At 45.3% G+C, this 22,946-nt stretch overlaps 1 long non-coding RNA gene across 1 annotated transcript; it reads right to left on the bottom strand.

Annotated features, from left to right (window-relative positions):
- Positions 1 to 18,204: 18,204 nt before the first annotated feature.
- LOC119325421 lies at positions 18,205 to 21,275 on the bottom strand. Its single transcript, XR_005157516.1, has 2 exons — positions 18,606 to 21,275; positions 18,205 to 18,528 (listed from the first exon to the last, which is right to left on the bottom strand). It is a non-coding gene; the product is annotated as an uncharacterized LOC119325421 (long non-coding RNA).
- Between the last annotated feature and the right edge of the window lie 1,671 nt (positions 21,276 to 22,946).

The raw sequence follows: 22,946 nt of genomic DNA, 5'->3' as shown, positions 1-22,946 counted from the left end.
AGTCATATTGGTCTAAAACACATGAAAAACCTCCATGTTGACGGATCTTTGGACTCACTCGTTTTTGAAAAGTTTGAGACATGCGAACCATGTCTATTGGTGTATACGCATGAAGAAACTCCATGCAGATGGATCGTTTGGACTCACTTGATTTTGAATCACTTGAGATATGCAAATCATACCACATGGGCAAGATGACTAAAAAGCCTCGGTTTCAGTAAGATGGAACAAGATAGCAACTTGTTGGAAGTAACACATTTTGATGTGTGCAATCCAATGAGTACTGAGGCATGCAGTGAATATCGTTATGTTCTGACTTCACAGATGATTCGAGTAGATGTTGAGTATATTTACTTGATGAAACACAAGTTTGAATTATTGAATGGTTCAAGTAATTTCAGAATGAAGTTAAAGATCATCGTGACAAGAGGATAAAATGTCTATGATATGATCATAGAGATGAGTATCTGAGTTAAGAGCTTTGGCACGCAATTAAGACATTGTGGAAATTGTTTCACAATTAATACCACCTGGAACACCATAGTGTGATGGTGTGTCCGAACATCATAGTTGCACTCTATTGGATATGGTGCGTACCATGATGTCTCTTATTGAATTACCACTATCATTCATTGGTTAGGCATTAGAGACAACCACATTCACTTTAATAGGGAACCACATAATTCCGTTGAGATGACACCATATGAACTATGGTTTAGAGAAACCTAAGCTGTCGTTTCTTAAAACTTTGGGGCTGCAACGCTTATGTGAAAAAGTTTCATCGTGATAAGCTCGAACCCAAAACGGATAAATACATCTTAATAGGATACCCAAAATGGTTGGGTATACCTCCGATCTCAGATCCGGAAGCAAGAGTAATTGTTTCTAGAAACGGGTCCGTTCTCGAGGAAAAGTTTCTCTCGAAAGAATTGAGTGGGAGGATGGTGGAGACTTGATGAGGTCATTGAACCATCACTTCAACTAGTGTGTAGCAGGGCACAGGAAGTTGTTCCCGTGACACCTACACCAATTGAAGTAGAAGCTTATGATAGTGATCATGAAACTTCGGATCAAGTCACTACCGAACCTCGTAGGACGACAAGGACGCGTACTGCTTTGGAGTGGTACGGTAATCTTGTCTTGGAGGTCATGTTGCTAGACAACAATGAACCTACGAGCTATGGAAAAGCGATGGTGGGCCCGGATTCCGACAGATGGCTCGAGGCCATAAAATCCGAGAGAGGATCCATGTATGAGAACAAAGCATGGACTTTGGTGGTCTTACCCGATGATCGGCAAGCCATTGAGATAAATGGGTCTTTAAGAAGAAAACGGACATGGACGGTAATGTCACTGTCTATGAAGCTCGACTTGTGGCGAAGAGTTTTTCACAAGTTCAAGGAGTTGACTACGATGATATTTTCTCATCCGTAGCGATGCTTAAGTCCGTTGGAATCATGTTAGCATAAGTTGCATTTATGAAATCTGGCAGATGGATGTCAAAACAAGTTTCCTTACCAGTGTTTCGTGAGGAAAGGTTGTATGTGATACAACCAGAAGGTTTTGACAATCCTGAAAGACGCTAACAAGTATGCAAAGCTCCAGCAATCCTTCTGAGGACTAGAGTAAGCATCTCGGAGTTGGAATGTACGCTTTGATGAGATGATCAAAGATTTTGGGTTTATACAAAGTTTATGAGAAACTTGTATTTCCAAAGAAGTGAGTGGGAGCACTATAGAATTTCTGATGAGTATATGTTGTTGACATATTGTTGATCAGAAATGATGTAGGATTTCTGGAAAGCATATAGGGTTGTTTGAAAGGTGTTTTTCAATGGAAAATCTGGATTAAGCTACTTGAACATTGAGCATCAAGATCTATAAGGATAGATCAAAACACTAAATGGTACTTTCAAATGAGCACATACCTTGACATGATCTTGAAGGTGTTCAAGATGGATCAGTCAAAGAAGGAGTTCTTGCCTGAGTTGTAAGGTATGAGGTTAAGAGTTAAAGCTCAACCACGACAGAAGAGAGAGAAAAGACGAAGGTCGTCCCCTATGCTTCAGACGTAGGCTCTATAGTATGCTATGCTGTGTACCGCACCGGAAGTGTGCCTTGCCATGAGTCAGTCAAGGGGTACAAGAATGATCCAGGAACGATCATTGGACAACGGTCAAAATTATCCTTAGAGGAATAAGGAAATATTTCTCAATTATGGAGGTGATAAAGAGTTCGACGTAAAGGGTTACGTCGATGCAAGCTTTAACACCTATCCAAATGACTCTGAGTAGCAAACTGGATACGTATAGTGGAGCAACCATTTGGAATAGCTCCAAGTGGAGCGTGGAAGCAGCATTTACAATATGACATAGAGATTTGCAAAATACATACGGATCTGAATGTTGCAGACCCATTGACTAAAACCTCTCTCACAAGCAAAACATGATCAAACCCCAGAACTCATTGAGTCTTAATCACATGGTGATGTGAACTAGTTTAGTGACACTAGTAAACTCTTGGGATGTTGGTCACATGGCGATGTGACCTATCAGTGTTAATCACATGGCGATATGAACTAGATTATTGACTCTAGTGCAAGTGGGAGACTGTTGGAAATATGCCCTAGAGGCAATAATAAATTAGTTATTATTATATTTCCTTGTTCATGATAATCGTTTATTATCCATGCTATAATTGTATTGAAAGGAAACTCAGATACATGTGTGGGTACATAGACAACACCATGTCCCTAGTAAGCCTCTAGTTGACTAGCTCGTTGATCAATAGATGGTTACGGTTTCCTGACCATGGACATTGGATGTCGTTGATAACGGGATCACATCATTAGGAGAATGATGTGATGGACAAGACCCAATCCTAAGCCTAGCACAAAGATCGTAGTTCGTATGCTAAAGCTTTTTTAAATGTCAAGTATCATTTCCTTAGACCAAGAGATTGTGCAACTCCCGGATACCGTAGGAATGCTTTGAGTGCACCAAACGTCACAACGTAACTGAGTGTCTATAAAGGTGCACTAGGGTGTCTCCGAAAGTGTCTGTTGGGTTGGCATGAATCGAGACTGGGATTTGTCACTCCGTGTAAATGGAGAGGTATCTCTGGGCCCACTCGGTAGGACATCATCATAATGTGCACAATGTGACCAAGGGGTTGATCACGGGATGATGTGTTAGGGAACGAGTAAAGAGACTTGCCAGTAACGAGATTGAACAAGGTATCGGCATACCGACGATCGAATCTCAGGCAAGTACAATACTGCTAGACAAAGGGAATTGTATACGGGATTGATCGAATCCTCGACATCGTGGTTCATCCGATGAGATCATCGTGGAACATGTGGGAGCCAACATGGGTATCCAGATCCCGCTGTTGGTTATTGACCGGAGAACGTCTTGGTCATGTCTGCATGGTTCCCGAACCCGTACGGTCTACACACTTAAGGTTCAATGACGCTAGGGTTATAAAGGAAGTTTGTATGTGGTTACCGAATGTTGTTCGGAGTCCCGGATGAGATCTCGGACGTCATGAGGAGTTCCGGAATGGTCCGGAGGTAAAGATTTATATATGGGAAGTCCTATTTTGGTCACCGAAAAAGTTTTGGGTTTTATCGGTAACGTACCGGGACCACCGGGAGGGTCCCGGGGGTCCACCAAGTGGGGCCACCATCCCCGGAGGGCAGCATGGGCCAAGTGTGGGAGGGGGCCAGCCCCAGGTGGGCTGGTGCGCCCCCACAAGGGCCCAAGGCGCCTAGGGTTTGGGGAGGGGGCGCACCCACCTAACTTGGGGGGCAAGTTTCGCCTCTCCCCCCCTTGGCCGCCCCCCATGGGATCTTGGGCTGGCCGCCGCCCCTAGGGTGGAACCCTAGGTGGGGGTGCAGCCCCCCCTCTCCCCCTATATATAGTGGAGGCAAAGGGGCAGCCCAACACACGAAGTTCTTCTCCTGTTGGCGCAGCCCTACCTCTCTTTCTCCTCCTCTCCCGCGGTGCTTGGCGAAGCCCTGTAGGATTGCCACGCTACTCCACCACCACCACGCCATTGTGCTACTGCTGGATGGAGTCTTCCCCAACCTCTCCCTCTCTCCTTGCTGGATCAAGGCATGGGAGACGTCACCGGGCTGTACGTGTGTAGAACGCGGAGGTGCCGTCCGTTCGGCACTAGGATCTTCGGTGATTTGGATCACGACGAGTACGACTCCTTCAACCCCGTTCTCTTGAACGCTTCCGCTTAGCGATCTACAAGGGTATGTAGATGCACTCTCCTTCCCCTCGTTGCTAGTTTCTACATAGATAGATCTTGGTGACAAGTAGGAAAATTTTGAATTTCTGCTACGTTCCCCAACAGTGGTCTATATACTCACACATGTATTACGATTTCCGGATAACACAATTATAGCATGAACAATAGACAATTATCATGAACAAGAAAATATAATAATAACCATTTTATTATTGCCTCTAGGGCATATTTCCAACATAGACATGTGATGAATCGACTAAACATTGTCTAACTAATTAACCATATCTTCTATTATTTCATTGCCTAATATGTTTTTGGGCTTTGTTCCATTCCTACTTTTCTCTACTTCTTTCCTCCTCCTTCCCGACCAGATCAACACTTGGGCTGAGAAGGATTGACAATGGGAGGAAGAGAATATTGGCAATGGCAAAAACATGTTAGGACGATGAGGTGGTGTGCCAACGATAGTATTGGTAGCAGCAGTAGAGAATGAACATAAACAAAGCTACTAGCATAAATAGTTCAGTTCGATCAATGCATAATTAGGGAGCACCTATAAAGGAGTTGCCCGATTTTTTTATTGCTCTTAGCCGAGTCCTCCCATCCCTAGGATGTACACCCGACTTTTGCCCCACCTTTTATTTGCTTGCCTCAACTTCTTCCTCACCCAACCCTATGTTCCTCCCATGTCAACCTCCAACACATACCTAACCATCGACATCCGTCGCGTCGCCTCACTACACTAGCCTGGCGAGCAACCCCTCCGTCGTGTTGCCACATCCCTGAACATCCCTCCATACCCCTCCTTCTTCTCTGCCGAGGGCGGCCCACCCTACACCTACACCCACAAACACACCCCGACCGTCAAGCCTTTGCCTCCCCTCCACCTGCGATGTTGCGGCCAACCGCATCATTATTGGATGTGACTTGCTCCTGGCGAGCCCTTGTCGAGAAGCCGCAGCCCCATCTCATGCTCGGGGCTAGCCGCAGCCCCATCTCATGCTCGGGGCTAGCTCTCCTCTCCTATCCCGTCTAAAATCGACAGAACAAATTTTATTTTTAGGTAATCGAGGATGAGCAAATCTAACAAAGTCAAGTTAGATGATCGCAAAGACCACATCCAAATGTTCGAAATTGGACAACAAAATCCCAAAAACCTTAGGGGTTGTTTGCTCTGTGACTAAGATTGCCGTGTTTTTCTGAAGCCCGATTGCCTTAGGTTGCCATTGTCACAGTGTCACACTTAAGAGTAGACAAGTTTGACCAACTTTGGGAGGGTGTTTGTCCAAGCCATATCTTAGAGAAGATGCTTTTTTTTGACACACCATAGCCCCACATCACATACAGTCAAAAAGTATTGCAAAACTTCCTTAGGGCATCTCCAACGCCGACCCGTAAATCCCCCTCCCACCGCATCCGTCCGCAGATATGGGGAACCAATCCGCGGACACGGATGCGAGAGGCGACCATCCAATGCTTCCCGCATACATCCGGCCTCCCTAATTTTATTTGGAAGTCCGCACGTTCAAATAGTCGCATACATAGAGTACAGACGTTCAAATAGGCACATATATAGAGTACAAACATTCAAATAGTCGCATGCAATATTAGTCCAAATTCAAAAAGTTCAAATATTACATTCGAACATTGTTGTTGCCTTTAATTGCCCACTGATACTCAATCAGATATTCCTCCAGCTGCTCGTGAGTTGTTCGATGCCGAATTTGTTGATGCATTTGAATAAATTCTTTAAATGTGGTCGGATTCTAGTCTGGAAGTTCGATTGGACCGCGTCTTCAAACGCTCCGCATCTTCAAGGACCACTTGCATCATCGCCGTCTCATCCGTGTAGTCCTCCTCATTGTACGACTCAACATAGTGCTCGTATATGTACCCCAAATCGGAATCCATTGCTTGAAAGAATAAGGGACAACTTTTTTAGCTCCGACAATTCATCAAATAGTTGCCGGACATGGTGAGTACAGCTGTAGCGGATGGTACATGGCGGGGCGGTTGGAGGAGAGCGGTTGAACGATGACGGAGGAGAAGTGGGGCGGAGCCCGGCTGGAACGCCGGAGGTGACAGACACGTAGAATTCCGGTAGGGGTGTGGCCTGGCGGCTAGGGTGGTAGAGCGGTGACGAAAGCAAGAGAGAAAGAAAGAGAGAAAATGGGGAGGAAGGAGGCGCAGGGTTCGGGAAGGGTTTTGGGTGGGCCGGGGGTGTTGGAGTCCTACTGGCTCCTGTCCGAACTCCCGCAAAGCCCCCACGTTTGTCTCGTGTTTACCAGAAAAAGTACGTCCGGACCGCTCGGTGGATCGATATAGCCCCGCGTTGGATGGCAAATCACATACGAATTGCCGGCAGTTTGAGAGTCGGTGTTGGAGATGCCCTTAGTCTTACCAACTTTTGCCTCTAATTTTTATTAAAGTAATAAAGTTAGGCAAGCTTAATAAGAATATATGGCAAAATATAGCAATGCAATGCCAAGAATCAAACAAGCCCTTATTGGGCAACCAGCTAATTCCAACTGGCTAGAGCTAGCTAGCCCGGGGCGTCCATACGTGGATCAAAGGCCAGTTCCCTGACACGTCAGAAAGTCGATGGAGACAGCTCCGATCAATCCACGTCGAACCATTGCTGCTATCCCCAATCATGGAGCTGCAACGCCACACGCACCGTCGCACCTGATCGACGCACCTGCACGCCCCAGGTGCATGAAAGCCGATCTCTGTTCTCTGTGCTCACAGGTCCATCCACATGCAGTCATTCATGCACAAACTCCAACCCTAGCTTCCAAAGCCTAGGTCTACTCGGACCTGAAAGCAGCAGCTGGCCGCGTCTGCGCCTGCACGCGGCTGCAGCCAGCAGCCTCTGCGTCCCTAGAGCTTTAGGCACGGTACGTGGCTTAATTACCGTGCGCATTATGTGTGCATGTGCCTCGCTAGACGGCTACACGCCTACACCTGACCTCACGGCGTACTCCTTACGTAGATCGATATCTCTCGTATTCGTATCTCTACTTTCGTGTCTCCTGGACTGGATCGAGTATGTGGGTGCTGCTATCTTCGGCAGTGATTCGTCCGTAGATACACCCCGCTTGCGTTTCGCCGACGGCAAAGCGAGCGGTTGATCGATTGCATAGTCGACTGCGAAGAATCCCAGACGATTTTGTCGGCCGCTGCTTCTCTGAGTACTTGCATTTCGGTAGCACTTGTCCGTACCCTGATCGTAGGCTATAATGCAGTACACTTACAGTGTGGTACGTACGTACTAGTACGTACCTTACTCGATAGATATACACATGCATGATGCACGGTCTGTGTAGAGGGATTTCGTTTATTACTTGATCGGATAGTGCTCCAAGGACTCGGTTAACTTCTCGCGGAAAGAAGCTGAAGGGTTAATTAACTCTGCTACACCGCATGCATGCATGCATGCATACGGTTCACAGCATCTTCAGCCGAACTTGACAAATCTGATCATGTTCGCGGACGCGCCTAGCCACGTCCACAGACACATTCGGGCGGGCCCTTGTATCTCGCTTCCGGCATTCATCTGGACTCTTAAATTCATGCAAATTCATGCACGCCGATCATACACGGCAATGTCACACATAAATAACATATGTAGGTACCGAAAATAAATAGTGTTTACATAAACTTTATTTTAAATGCATATCTCAAACACCACCTTTTTGATTTTCATTGTGGGTCCACATATGCTCCAGAAGATCAATGAGTAGCTGCGTGTGTACATGATGATCTCGAAGATTCTGATATATTTGTAAAAAGTTCATAAGCTGAGCTACATCTTGATCTTCCGAGATTTAAACTTGTTCTCCAGGCGCTTCAAAATCATTGGTCTAAGCAACACCATCACCCTCATCATCGGCAATCATATTGTGCAAAAAAAAAACACAACATGTCATGAGTTGCCACAAAGTTTCTAATTCCCACATCATTGCAGCCCCACGAACAATTCCCCAACGAGTTTGAAGCACTACGAATGCCCTCTCCACATCCTTCCTAGTTGTTTCCTGCATTTGTGCAAAGTGACTTTGTTTCCTGCCCTGTGGTTCGGATATGGTCTTCACAAACGCCGTCCATTGAGGATAGATGCCATCGGCAAGATAGTATTCCATGTTGTAGCCACGGTCGCCGACAGTGTAGTTGCACAACAGTGAATCCCCATTGCAAAGCCTCCTGAACACCAGAGATCTTTGAAGCACGTTGAAGTCGTTGTGAAAACCCGACATTTAAAAGAAGGGCCAATTCCAGTTATGCCCCTAACTCGAACCCACTACTCAGTTTTGCCCCTAGTTTTCGGGTATGCTCAGTTTTGCCCCTCCGCCGTCAGTGCCACTTATAGAAATGCCCCTCCGCTCTGTTTCCGTCTAGTCAAAGCCGTTTGACCGCTATATGGTCGTTTCCTTGACATTTTTGCTCCTGACTCCATGTCTCACTTACTGGTGGGGCCCATTCTCAAAAAGTAAAAAAAACTTTCTCTCGCCCCTATCTCTTATACACTTACAGATAGGCCAATCTAGAAAAAGTAAAAAAAAAGAGAAAGGAAAAGGACTATTCAAACTAGATATTAGGGCCACTATCATTGGCTTATCAATATTTTTTGCATATTTTGTTTTAATTAACTGCTGATTTGGCCAACAGTGACCGACGGCAACCAACTCCCGCGGCGGTGGCATGCCGGGAGGCTGGGAGGAGGTTGAGTTAGGGAAGCAGGCGATAGCCCTGGATCTACCGCATCCAGGGATGTTTTCTTTGGACCATGCGGTCATTGGAGCGAACGACAGTGACAATTCCGGCAACAGCTTTGGGCGGAACAAGTGGGGGAGCTACCATGCGAGGGGGGGGGGTGAGGGGAAGGCTCTGTGACATTAACGAGCTCACTAGGAGCATGATGGGGATGCCGTTTGGGCTCGGGGAAGATCGGGGCGAGGACTTCGACCATGGAGGCCATGGCAGAGCTCAAAGCTCGCGGGGGAGACGACCCGAGGTCATGGGGCTTGCTATAGAGGACGCGCAGGTCTTCTGATGTACACCATGATGCCCGGAGAGTGGCTGGGATCCGCGGGCATGCTTCAACGACATCAAATTGAAGGCGGCGGTCTAAGGCCGGAGGCGGGGCAGATGCGTACTGGTGCTCGATCCCAGACTTCTCTGGTCAAATTCATCGGCTGGGGTAATGATGTCATGTCGTAAGAGCATCCTGGCGAGGTAGCGATGCTTGGGCTTGCCGTCGGCCACGTGCTGGACAGACGATGGCGATGGGGCAGCCTCCGGTGGGCTTGCGAGAGAGGGCTAGAGAACGAGAGAGAGAGAAAGGGCGAGCGGCGGAGAGATAACAAGAGCGAGAGGGTTGCGGTGTCAGGGAGACCAGCGACGAAGGCATCGCCCGTTCAACACCCTCGCTGGAGTTGAGAGAGAGAGAGTGGCCGTCGGGCCGTCGTTGGGCAGGGAGAGAGACGTGAGAGGGAGAGAGAAATAGTTTGTCATTTTCTTTTTTCTGTTTTCTAGTTGGGTCCACCTGTAAGTGTGTGTGAGAGAGAATGGTGAGAGAAAGGGTTTTTTGTTTTGCTTTTTGAGAATGGACCCCACCAGTAAGTGAAACATGGAGTCAGGGGCAAAAATGTCCAGGAAATGGCTAGATAGCGGTCAAACGGCTTTGACTGGACAGAAACGGCACGGAAGGGTATTTCTATAAGTGCAACTAACGGTAGAGGGACAAATTTGAGCATGCTTTGAAATTAGGGGCAAATCTGAGTAGTGGGATCGAGTTAGGGGCACAAATGTAAATGTCGCTTCAAAGAAAGCATGCCAAATCCATAAGTCATGTGGTGCCACCGCTTCTAGTATGATGGTGGCCTCTTTGGTGTGACCTTGATACATTCCCCGCAAACCTTTGGGACAGTTTTTCCATTGCCATTGTATGCAATCAATTGATCTAGCATTTCTGGAAACCCACTGGCCTCTTCAATAGCCAACAACTTCTCCGTGCCCTGCGCATTTGGTTCTCTCAGATACTCTGCTCCAAACACCTGCACCACGACGCGGGAAACTTGATACTAGTCTTTAGGCATGTGCTCTCCTCCATCCCGACCATCCCACCAACGACATCTGCGACAGTACCAAGTGCAAGCATCCGCAGAGCAACCATGCATTTATGTTTAGCACAGACAGAAAGTTTGCCACAACAATCCCTTGTGAGTTTGAAGTAGTCATCGTGTGCCTCCACTCCATCCACAATGCGCAAAAACAATGGTTTCCGCATGCGGAAACGGCGACGAAACCATGGATCATCTGAGAAAGTTCGGTTCGGAGCAAAGTAGTCCTTCTGTAGTGGCCGCGTTCCGGACACCCTATCCCGATTGATCACTCTTCTCCCTTTGATTGAGCCATGAAGATGAGAATATGCTCCACTTGCCGGTCCGTTACCTCTTGCATGCTCGTGAGCATGATCATATCCACTTCTTCACCCGAATCCAATGAATCAAAAAACTCATCTTGAATCATTTGATCAAGCTCGGCCGATCCATACTCCTCATCCGACGAAGCATCGGAATTCATCGTTTTCCTAAAAAACACATAAAACTAGGTCGGACAATGTGTCGAACACATAGAGTGCCAGGGGGAGCTCGGGAGATGCCGGACGTACTGCGGTGGCGTCCGGGCCGCCGCCGCCGTCCCCGGTGGCGAGGACGGTAGACAGGAGTGATGTGCTGGTGCTGGCAGCGCAGACGCTCGGAACGGCTGCAGAACGCGCGTGGTGGCCGAGCTGCCAGACGGACGGCGCGGACGAGGAAGGAGAGAAGAGAGAGCAAATGGATTCGGTAGGTCCGGAGGGTGGATTTGGTGCAATTTATGATGGGTCAGGTTATCGGATCCGACGTGACAAACGCGCTCGGATGCCTCTATATCCGTCCTATGTTTAGGCTGGATATGAGGGGTGTCGATCAACACGGATGTTTGAAGCCTGTCTAAGACACCCGTCAGGGTCGCGTTGTTTTGACCTGTGAGTTATCAGGCCGTCCATCCGGCCGTTTAGACGGGTTTAGGGCCCCGGGTGTAGATGCTCCTAGGGAGCAGCCGAGCAGGAATGCAAACAGTAGTGTAGCAGAGGAAGAGAAGCTCGCAGCTTTCCATTTATTAAACATGGTACTATACAATTAAACGCAGCGAGTGTACGTGTCATACATGTCAGGCATCGATGAGGCTCTGGAAGATGACTGTATGCATGATCGGTTGCCTTAAACTATGGGATCTCTCTGCCGATCGATGTATCCATCTCTCTGCTTTGCGGATTCGATGCGAGCGTACGCTTTCTTTGTCTTGTAGTACCATGATGATATACAGGAGCACTGCTCAGATCGTCGTTGGTTTTGAATGATCGAGTCGACAGCTGCAAAGGTCGTCAAGGAGCTGTAAAATAGCTCATGCGTTTGTAATTGACACGTAGGCCTTGACCCTGCACGCCTCTTTGGGATATATGCTAGGTTTTTTTTTTTGAACAACCAAAGGCGCCAATCTATTGCAAAATCATTCAGAGTTCAAGCAGTTTACATTGAGAGTTACAATTCCCTGAATTTTCATACATGCACATAATAACTTCAAAGAACAATGCTGGACCGATCAGTTTATGTAATGTCATCTATAAGGTGGTGTCGAAGTGCCTGGTGAATCGACTACGACCTATGCTGGACGAAATCATTTCAGAGACTCAAAGTGCGTTCATTCCGGGCAGACTCATCACTGACAACGCCATCATTGCTTTTGAGTGCTTCCACAAGATTCAGCATAGCAGAAACGCAAGAGACACCTACTGTGCGTACAAACTGGATTTGGCCAAAGCATATGATAGAGTGGATTGGGGTTTTCTTGAAGGAGTGCTACTGAAGACTGGTTTTTGCAGTAAATGGACAAGCTGGGTGATGCAGTGTGTTCAATCGGTAAGATACTCAGTTAGATGCAACAGCGAACTGCTAGAACCCTTTGATCCATCCAGAGGACTACGGCAAGGAGATCCCCTTAGTCCTTACCTTTTTCTTTTTGTGGCCGAGGGACTGGTAAACCTCATAAACCGAGAGATCACGGCTGGCAGCTTAAACCCCATCAAGATTGCCCGCAATAGCCCAAGTGTATCTAACCTTCTCTTCACGGACGACAGCCTGCTCTTCTTCAAGGCCTCCATTGAGCAAGCCGAGACAATTAAGAAGGTTCTGGACTTATTCCAACAGTGCACGGGTCAACTGCTAAGTGCAAGCAAATGCTCGCTCCTATTGAGTGAGAAATGCCCTGCCGAAGTCAGAGAAGGGATCAAGGTTGTACTCGGTGTACAATCAGATGTATTTGAGAGCAAATACCTAGGTTTGCCTACCCCGGAAGGGAGGATGAAGGATGAACAGTTCCAGCCCATCATGGATAGATTGGGAAAGCGTTGCAATGATTATTCAGAAAGATTCATGTCTTATGCGGCCAAGGAGGTTCACGTCAAATCCGTTGTCCAAGCACTTCCTCCCTTCGCTATGAGTGTGTTTATGTTCTCAAAGGGTTTTTGTGAAAATTATGAGAAAATGATTAGAGACTTTTGGTGGGGGGACGAAGAAGGACAGAGAAAGGTACACTGGATGGCATGGGAGCGCATGATTAAGCCCAAGCGTGCTGGGGGCATTGGATTCAGAGACATGCACCTATTTAACCAGGCGCTCCTAGCCAAACAGGGCTGGAGACTAATTCAAAATCCGGATGGCCTTTGCGCGAGTGTTTTGAAATCTAAATACTACCCCAATGGTGAGGTTCTAGATACTGTTTTTGCCTCGGATGCGTCTCCAGTATGGAGAGCCATAGAATTCGGTTTGGAGCTACTGAAAAAAGGTTTAATCTGGAGAGTGGGGGATGGAAAGAGTATTCAGATCAAACGGGACCAATGGATACCAAGGAAAGAAGGTCTCAAATCGGCTGCTTTTATTAGAAGGTCTAGGCTGCGTTGGGTTAACCAACTTATGGACACAGAGAGAAAGGAATGGAATGTGAACCTGATCCGCCAAATTTTTCACAGTTTTGATGCAGAGGAAATATGCAAAATCCCCATTCCGTACACAGACACAAAAGATTGCATTGCATGGCATTTTGAGAAGAATGGGATCTTTTCAGTCAGGAGTGCGTACAAGCTTGCAGCCTTCTATAGTCAAAGTGTCCACACAAATCCCTCGTGTTCGAACAGAGAGGCTGGGGATCGTAACATTTGGGATCTCATTTGGAAAGCTAAGGTGCCTGAGAAGGTGAGGATTTTTGGATGGAGAGTCGCCACAAATACCCTGGCCACAAAGAGAAACAAGTTTAAGAGAACACTTGAGCTAGAACCTACCTGCAGTATCTGCGGCAATGGAGAGGAAGATGAATTTCACACCGTGATCACTTGCACAAAGAGCAGGGCTCTCCGTGATGCTATGAGGAAAGAGTGGCCCTTACCTGCAGAGAAATCATTTAGGAACACCGGGAATGATTGGTAGCAGGTGCTCTTGGACACGGAACCATAGGATACACGAGCAAAACTGCTTCTGCTGTTATGGAGATGTTGGCACTTGAGAGGGGATACGCTAAGACACAATGGAAGGGAATCAATCATGAGTTCTGTGATTTTTCTGAGGAAGTATGCCGAAGATCTACAAATGGCAGCGATGACAGGGGATGGGTTCAGTAAAAATGCAGGAAGTAGCCCCTCCTGTCATACGATACAATGCTCGAAGTGGTCGGGTCCTGTAGGAGATGTTGTGAAACTGAATATAGATGCAGCCTTCCAGTCTGAATCCGGTGTCTCTGTTGCAGGTGCAGTCGCAAGGGATATGGCTGGACATGTGATCGTGTCAATAAGCAGAAAGCTGACCCCCAGCCGAACTGTTGAGGAGGCCGAGGCAAAAGCTGCTCTTGCTGGACTGCGTTCGCTAGCAAAATACTATAGAGGTCATTTGATCTTGGAACTGGACTGTCAGGCAATCGTAAAAGAGCTGGAAGCCGGGGGGGAGAACCGGTCCCAGTGTTTCGCGCTGATTAAGGATATTAAACAAGCTCTTGCAATGTTTGCAAGCTCCAGGGTGAACCATGTGGGAAGAGCAAGCAATGCTCTTGCCCATAAGCTCGCGGCGGCGGCCAGAAATGGAGTTGATCAGGAGATAGCTTCCGACGTGCCAGAAGAGCTACAACAGTTGATGATAGCTGAATTTGTCTCCCCTGCAGAGTAGTTTCCTACTCTTGCTTCTCAAAAAAAAAACTTCAAAGGACAATCTTCCTGAATATGATTCACATTGCTGCAAGAGACTTGAAATGTTTGAGTTGCTTTATGCTGGATTGCTAGTTGGGCTAAATCATGAGCTTCTTTGTTATGGATTCTTGAGATATGGAACACCTGGATTGAAGTAGGATCAGTGATTGAACAAAATTATGCAAGTAAACCTCTAATTTCCTAGTGTCCTGGATCTGTTCTTGGTGATCTTGTAGCAGCTATGTTTGCCAGGGACAAGTTGTCCGTGAAGATTGTCACCCCCTGTATTTGTAACTTGATTATTATGTTGGCTGCTAGCACTAAAGCTTGCGCTTCTGCTTGAAAGGCCGATTTTGCTTGATGACATGTAGCCCAGATTTGAACCTTCAATCTTCTGCCTCCTTGATTTACCTGCAATAGAACACCTAATCCAGTTCTTGTACTGTTGTTATGTTTATCTTGTTTCTTCCATGCCACATCTCTGAAGACTATATTTTTTGCTGGACAAATTTATTGTTGTTCTCTGCACATGAGAATTTACTGTTTGGATTTCCTTCTTTCTTTCCTTTTGGTGTGCTTGCTCCAGGGCTTCCTCTTCTTGTGATAAGCACTTTTCAATAGCTTGAGCTGCATAAAAAACCCGCAGAGGGGAGCTTTCTTTCTTCTGAAATAGTTTGTCATTCCTTGACTTCCACCTACACCACATAAATGTAAATATATTGCTTAAAGTAGCATGTGGATGGTTGGAGTTAAGAATGCAAGAAATCATATCTGTGACAGATCTACAATCTTTCAAGAGTTCATCTATTCTGATATGCCATGGATGAACAAACCAAGCAGCTTTGGCGAAAGGGCATGAAAAAAGAATATGCTGCTCATCTTCTTCTATTCCACATCTAGAGCAAAATTTATTTATATGAGTAGTGTATTTACCCACTCTCTTACCCGTTGGAAGTGCTTTCCTGATTAACCTCCATGCAAATGTTTGTACCCTTGGCGCAATATCTTTTGCTTTCCAAACTTGTTTCAAAAGCTCCATTGAGTTGACTGAAATAGCTCTTGGTCGTGGTTCTCCTTCTTCTTGCAAGACCTGCATACATAATCTATATGCACTCTTGGTTGTGAATTTCCTCGTAGGAGTAAGCTTTCAACAAAGGATATCTTCCCCTATTTCTTGAATGATTGGAACTTGCTTCATGATTAAAGCAACTTCTGGATGAAAGAGATTATCAATCAATTGATTATTCCATTGTTTCTGATTTGGAAGCCAGAGTTCTTTAACAAGAGATGGATAAACATAATCTCTAGATTGGACGATGATATGGTCGTAAATGGTATCCCACGAGTTATACCAAGGGGTGCTCCAAAGAGAAATGTTCCCTTCTGTAAGTTGATAGAAAGAATTTGCAATAAGCATATGTCTAACTTTCAAGATGGATGTCCAAAAAGCTGATTTGGAAACACTGTGACTAGCTTTCCAAAAAGAAGTATGAGGATAGTACTTGGATTTGAGGATTTTAGATAGATGGCTATTGGAATCCTCAACTATTCTCCAGGCTGCTGAAAGAATTAAACTTCGGTTTGTTGCTTGCATATTTTTTATCCCAAGGCCTCCTTCATTTTTGGAGAACAAATGTCTTTCCAAGCTCGAAGACAAAGAGATTTTGAATTATTTTCCTCTCTCACCCCTGTCCACCAAAACTTTCTAATGATTGGAGTGAGTTTGGATAAGAATTTTTTGGGGAAAAGAGTATTGGACATGTAGTATACGGGGATGGAAGCAAAAACTGAATTAATGAGGGTGAGTCTCGCTCCATCGGATAGTTTATTTGCCTTGTAACCTGGGAGCTTAGCTCTAAATTTGTCAATGACAAAATTATAAGCTGTGGATCTATCCTTGGTCGGGAGAATAAGGGGATGTCCCTAATGAATGGTGTGTTGATCTATGTCTGGAACGGGAAATATGCTTTTGATTGCTTGCCTAATGTTATTATCCACACCTTTGTTAAAAATAATTCCAGATTTATGCCAGTTTGGTGTCTGACCTAATTTATTGCATAAAGCTTGAATGAGTTGACTCATTGTAGTTGCCTCTTGTATGGAAGCTTGGCCACAAACTAATAGATCATCTGCAAACATGAGTGAGTGGATGGCAGGGCAATTAGGGCCAAGAGAAATTCCTGTGAGTTGGTTAGACATCATTGCTTCCTACAAAGAAATGGATAGCTCATTTATAGCAAGAACGAAAAGATAGGGAGATAGTGGACAGCCTTGCCTGATGTGCCTCTGTTATTCCTAAACTTTGCATATGGTTGGCCATTAATAATAACGGAAAAGGTGGGTGTGGAGATGCAAGCGTAGATTAAGTTAATGAAATGCTCATGCAGCCCTTTACGTGCAAGAGCCAAGACTACAAAATTCCATTCTAGTCGATCAAAAGCCTTGGCAAAATCAATTTTAACCATGAAGGAGCATTCCAAGTGCTCAGATTAAAAGAGTGAGTAATTTCTTGAGCTATGATAATATTATTACTAATCCTCCTCCCCTGAATGAAAGCTTGTTGAGAGGGGTGAATATAATCAGGAAGATGAGTCTTGAGCCTTTGAGCTAATGATTTGGCAATGATTTTATACCACGTTACATAGGCTGATGGGTCTAAAATCAGCAGGAGTAATGCAAACCAATTTCTTTGGAATAAGGACAATATTAGTTTTATTGATATGACTTGGCATTATACCTGTTTCATAGAAACTTCTCACCAGATTGACCACATCATCTCCAATCCAATCCCAGGCTGCTATGAAGAAGGCAACATTTAATCCATCAGGTCCTGGAGAAGCATTTCTCTTCATTTCTTTAAGAATTTGCCAAACTTCGTGCTTATCTGGAATGCTATTTGTATGGTCCTGCTGGTCTGTACTCATCTCTGTCCTTATGTATGGCCTGCCTTTGTTAGTTCTAACAGAGGCAAAAATCTTCTTAAAGTATTGGACAAAAGTGTTTGCAATATTTTCAAGTTTAAAATGAGTCATATTGTTATGGTCTTTACTGGAAAAAAATTGATTTTTCCTTCTTCTTTTCAGAACAGCCTGATGAAAGTAAGAAGTATTAGTGTCCCCATTTGTTGCCCAATGCTTTTTTGCCCTTTGTCTATAAAATTCAGTAAGTTTAGTCATATTTTCTTCATACCTGCTTATGAGTGAGGCCTCCAACTTGTGGTACTGTTCCAAAATTGGTTTCATTTCGATACTTTTTATCTGTTCTTTAAGAGAGTTGAGTTCCTGATTGATAGGCTTCTTCTTTTTGCACCATCTCTTGAGAGATCCTGCAAGATGATTAGTTCTAGCATAGAAAGGTTTATGAGCAGTACTAGCCCACACAGCCTTTGCATATGAATGAAAATCCCTTTCCATGAGTCACCAATTTTCAAATTTGAATGTTTGTATAGGTTTTCGAAATTTACCATCAGTAGAAATAAGTATGGGAGAATGATCACTCAGAGTAATAGGAAGATTATAGACATTTGTATTCGGATAAAGAGCACACCACTCAGCATTCACCAAACATCTATCAAGTCTTTCATAAGTTGGATTAGTGGAAAAACGTTTGTTAGTCCAGGTATAAGCAGGCCCACTATAACCAAGATCAATCAAACCACAAGACTTCACAAGATTGCGGAAAGCATTCATACGATTAGTATTAACATAGGGAGTACTTTTGTCCATATCATAGAGAATGTCATTCATGTCTCCCATACAAACTACATGCTTGCTGACATTATCATACACAAAAGATGCCACTATCTCCCAAATCTGGTTTGTTTGGCGATGGTATGGATCTCCATATATGCAAACCAGAACAAACTCCTCCTTACTGGCTATACTAAGAACAGTAGCTAAGGTAACATAGAAATTAGAAGTATGTACATTCACTTGTAGATCATCACTCCACATCAGCCAAAGTCCTCCAGAGCGCCCCTTGGAAGGAACTACAACACTGTTGGCCATGTCAAAATGAGTGTTCAAATCAACAGGTTTTATCTTAGAGGTGTTAATTTCCGAAACAAAGGTTACCTTGGCTTTTGTGGCGTGAATCAGTCTTGCCAGGTAGCACATCTTCTCACTGCCGAGACCCTAGCCCATGCCTCGACAGTTCCAGGCTATCATCTTCATGGCGCCTGTGGCGCCTTAAGGGCTGGCGCCATAGCCCCATCAACTTCCATATCACCTTCATGACAAACTTCTAGAATAGGCTTCAAAACTTCACCCTGATTGTTGCAACATTGAGTTTGGGTTATAGTTCTGATGCCACTATTGCTGGAACCAACTTGCAGATCCGCACATCTTTCACTGTCTGTTGTAGGTGGGGTGAAAGCACCATAGTGAGAATCTCGACAGTTTTTGCTAGAAGATGTCAATGGAATCCACAACAGCCATGGATCATAATTCTCTTCTCCATCCAAGCCTACCTTTGCAGGTGTTTTGCTGCGATGAGTAGTGTAAGGACTACTCAACTTTTCCACAGCTGCTTCTCGGTTTCTGTACATATCAACCTTACCGCAGATTTTTTGGTAAGATTATGGTGCTTCCTAATTGGCCCACCAATGCCAGCAAGAGGAGTCCTTGTGTTACCAGTATAAGAATTTTCAGGTCTGGCCGATGGTAGTACATCGCATCCTGAAGCTCTACTTCGAATCTCACTTTTCTGATTGTAGCCATCAACCTGTTCCTCTGTTTCTCGATGGTCTCTGACTTGACCATTACCTCCTGCATATGTGGGAGATATTGAAGTCACTCCCCGTTGTTGCATCAATTCCGGTAAATACTGGATCTGTAACTATAGGCCATCTGTTGTATTTTTTGCTTGGGCGGCGACATCATCTCCCTCTGATTCATTATCCCCCCTGCAATGATGGAACTTGTGCCTCACCATCAGGGGCATACTTCTTGGTTGGTGGTGTCTCTTGAGAGTTGGAGAAAGGAGATGCTCTCTTAACCATTAGGTTTGAGCGAGATTGCATATGTGATAGGCTTTCCTCTTGGTTAACATTCTGGTCCAGGTTGAATTGTTTAGTGTGAATGTTCTGTATCAGTCTATTCATGGAATCAGTTAATAATTGAGACGCCAAAGTATCTGCAGCCCGGGGTATCCAATCTGTATGTACGGTTGGTTCTCCATTTTTCTTAGTTTGAACCATTGTTTGTTTGTAGTTGTGGCCAATCTGCTGACTTATATCTGACCCATACTCTTGTTGTTGGTGTAAAGCTTGTATCAGTCTGTATTCTCCCCTGGGTGTATATAGAATCATGTCCCTCGCCTCTTTTTGCCGGCATCTAGATTGATTATCTCCTGGTCCTCTTTTTGGAAACTATGATCTCCCTTTAGTTACTTCACCATCTTGTTGTTCTACTGATACTGTTGATGGCACCCCTGCATACTGCAGTTGTAGTTGTCTTCCTGCTGAATATAGTTGACTCATATGAGCTGGGTTAGACTCGGGTTAACTTTGGTGTACCCCACAAGTTCTTTCCCTTTCACATCCTTTTCTCCAAACATTTGGAACCTGCTAAGAACTAATGAGACATCCCTTCTTGGTTGCACTGATGGTTGAGGCACACACATAGGATCTAATAACCACTCTCCATATTGCATAAAAGGAATTTCATTGACTGACTTCCGCATCTTATTCTCTCCATGATTATATCATTTCTTATCCCACAATGCTGACTGGTATGAAACATTATTCCACAATAAAGACATATCCTTCCAATCTTTTCATAATGCAAATAAACCATTGTGGTTGACTTATCCGGAAGAGTGAGATTGATTTTATCCACCAATGGCCGCATTACCTTGAGCTTTGATGTACCCCATATGTACTCTGGTCTTGCAAACAACATGTTATTCTGAAGTGGATGAAATTCTGAAGGGGAACCTACAGTGCAGATAATATCATGTAAGAGTTGCAATGATCTAGCTTCTCTTGGAATCCCATACGCTCTAACAGTTACATAGATGTGCTCAAACTTGTAATCCTCTTTTGTCTTGCTTTCATCTTCCGGATCAACCCGTTCCAACAGCAGATTATCCGATACCACTTTCCAGGGCTGACGGGTGAACACAAACATCATATCTTCTAGAGTAGCAAAATAAGCCATAAACACATGAGTGGAAACTTGAGATATTGCATAATAGTGTTGTTTCCACGCTCTCACCATGGCTTGAGTGATAGTATGTTCTGAAATTGTCCTCGGAGTACCTTCTGTGCATGCTATTTTCATCAGTAGCATGAATTTCTCTTGTATCTCTTGACTCTGCTCCATATGCTTGGCTTGCAGACTGCAAACTCTAGGTGCTGATAAACTGATAGCCTGAAGATTGAGAGCCAAATCCGGCATACCTTGTGTCTCCAAGTGTCGCTGGTGATTATAATCTTCTTCCTCTGTATCATCCTCTTGGACTGTTGGAAGATTATTGAGATCCATTGTGATGGGGATGCGAGAGTCTCTTTCGCTACAGATCCAACCCGCACCCACGCAGATAGAGAGATGGGAAAGGAACGGATGTCAGATGGTGGATGGCGGACGACTGATGGTGGATGGAGAAGATCTATGCTTTGAGAGATTAGGATCAGATGATTTTGAGATTAAGAGAAGAGAGATTGGGAAAGGGCGAGAAGGACTAGTACGGCACAGTGCCAGTCTCCACTCAAGGAACTCTCAGGAAACTTGGAGCCCGCTCACTGATCATCATATGCTAGGCATCGGATATGAGGATCAGCTAAGAAGAACACTTCACCCGTTATAAATTATCAGGAAAAGAACTTGTGTGTTGTAATGTAAGAAAAAAACCACTCGTCTCTAATCTAATAACCATGACGTAAGTCTACATACTTTATTTTAACATGACATTAGCAAATAAACCTATGTGTTGTAACAGGAAAGAAAAATTACAACATACCCCTAACCAATAAGGCGCGTGCTAAGAATCATTCGGATCCTAGGCCATCAGATTCACCGATCGCCACCCATTGGACTTAGTCAAGGCCAATGGATGGTTCGTCTTCCTCTCATCACAACGAAGTGCATCTCCGTGGAGTAGCGCCACGTGGCTCGTAGAAGGAGACACACCCCTCGCCGGCACGCAGCGATGCTCCATTCGATGGCCGTCGGAGAAGCTTTCACTGCAGCGCCACGCCAGCATGGCGAGCTCCAAGGCAGCACCCGACATCGGCGGTCATGCTTCACTGCAGCGGCATCAACACTCTATCCCAGCACCCGACGGTGTCCGGCGATGTTTCACTGCAGCGGCATGCCAGGACGGCGAGCTCCATCGTATCACCCCCATGTGTCGCCAGCGAAACTTCACTGCAGCGCCACCAGCGCGTGTTGGTACTCCATGGTAGCACCGACGCCTGAGTCGAAGCTCCATCACAACACCCGATGTCCTCCGGCAAAGCTTCACTGCAGCGCGGCTTCGACGGGGTTGCTGCAAGTAAGCACATGGTGGCAACGGGGCAGATGCTGTGACGCAACATGCGGCAACCATGGTGGGTGCTCCATCGCCTGCAGCGCTGGTGGTCACCATTGCAGCCCCTGATTAGAGCTTCGCCATGCAGCATCACGCATTGTGGGAGGTTAGCTGACGTGCCTCTTCCCTGTAGCAGCTGATGAGGGGAGAGCCCGTGAAGGGGAAAAGGGAGGAAGAAGATGATGAGGGGGACGACTGGAGGGGAGCACATCGGAAAGGACAAGGTGGGCTGGAAGGGGCACGTGTTGATGCCTCGAGGAGGCTTAAGCCGCACTATAATCAGCCGGTTGATTTTAATACTTTTCCAACCAATAATCATGACTCAAGACCCCCTTATGTCCATGTGCATCTCATCTGTGTTGCGGCTTTTCTTCCTTCTCATCAGTGGCGGAGCTAGCATGTGACAACAGGGTGGTCCGCACCAAAAAATTTCGATAACTAATATGACATGCGAACGTTCTAACTAATTATCAATATCACAAAGAAATAGATCAATATGGTCTTATGAACACACTTAAATTCTCAATTAAATCTCAGTGTTGCATAAATAAGCCTACACAGTAAATAGTACATGGCCCATAGTACATACCTTGAGAAGTTCAAAAAGACTATGTTTCTGGCCTACACTTTTTCATTACCATGAAGGTATCAATTATGTCATCTTCATTCACCTCGGAGAAAGTATCTCTCTCAATGTATGTAACTAGGCAATCATCCAAAAGACTATCACCCATCTTATTTCTCAACATGCTCTTGACTATACTCATGGCAGAAAATGCTCTCTCAACATTTCGCCGTTGCCACCAGTAGAATCAATACCAATTTCAAAAGCAAGTACACCAAATGATGAACTATGTGTCTCCCTGTCTGAACAAGCTTAATTG

Source organism: Triticum dicoccoides, chromosome 6B (genome assembly GCF_002162155.2).
Source record: "Triticum dicoccoides isolate Atlit2015 ecotype Zavitan chromosome 6B, WEW_v2.0, whole genome shotgun sequence".
Taxonomy (NCBI): domain Eukaryota; kingdom Viridiplantae; phylum Streptophyta; class Magnoliopsida; order Poales; family Poaceae; genus Triticum; species Triticum dicoccoides.
The sequence above is the reverse complement of the archived record's forward strand: the minus strand, read 5'-3'. Positions and strand labels throughout refer to the sequence as shown.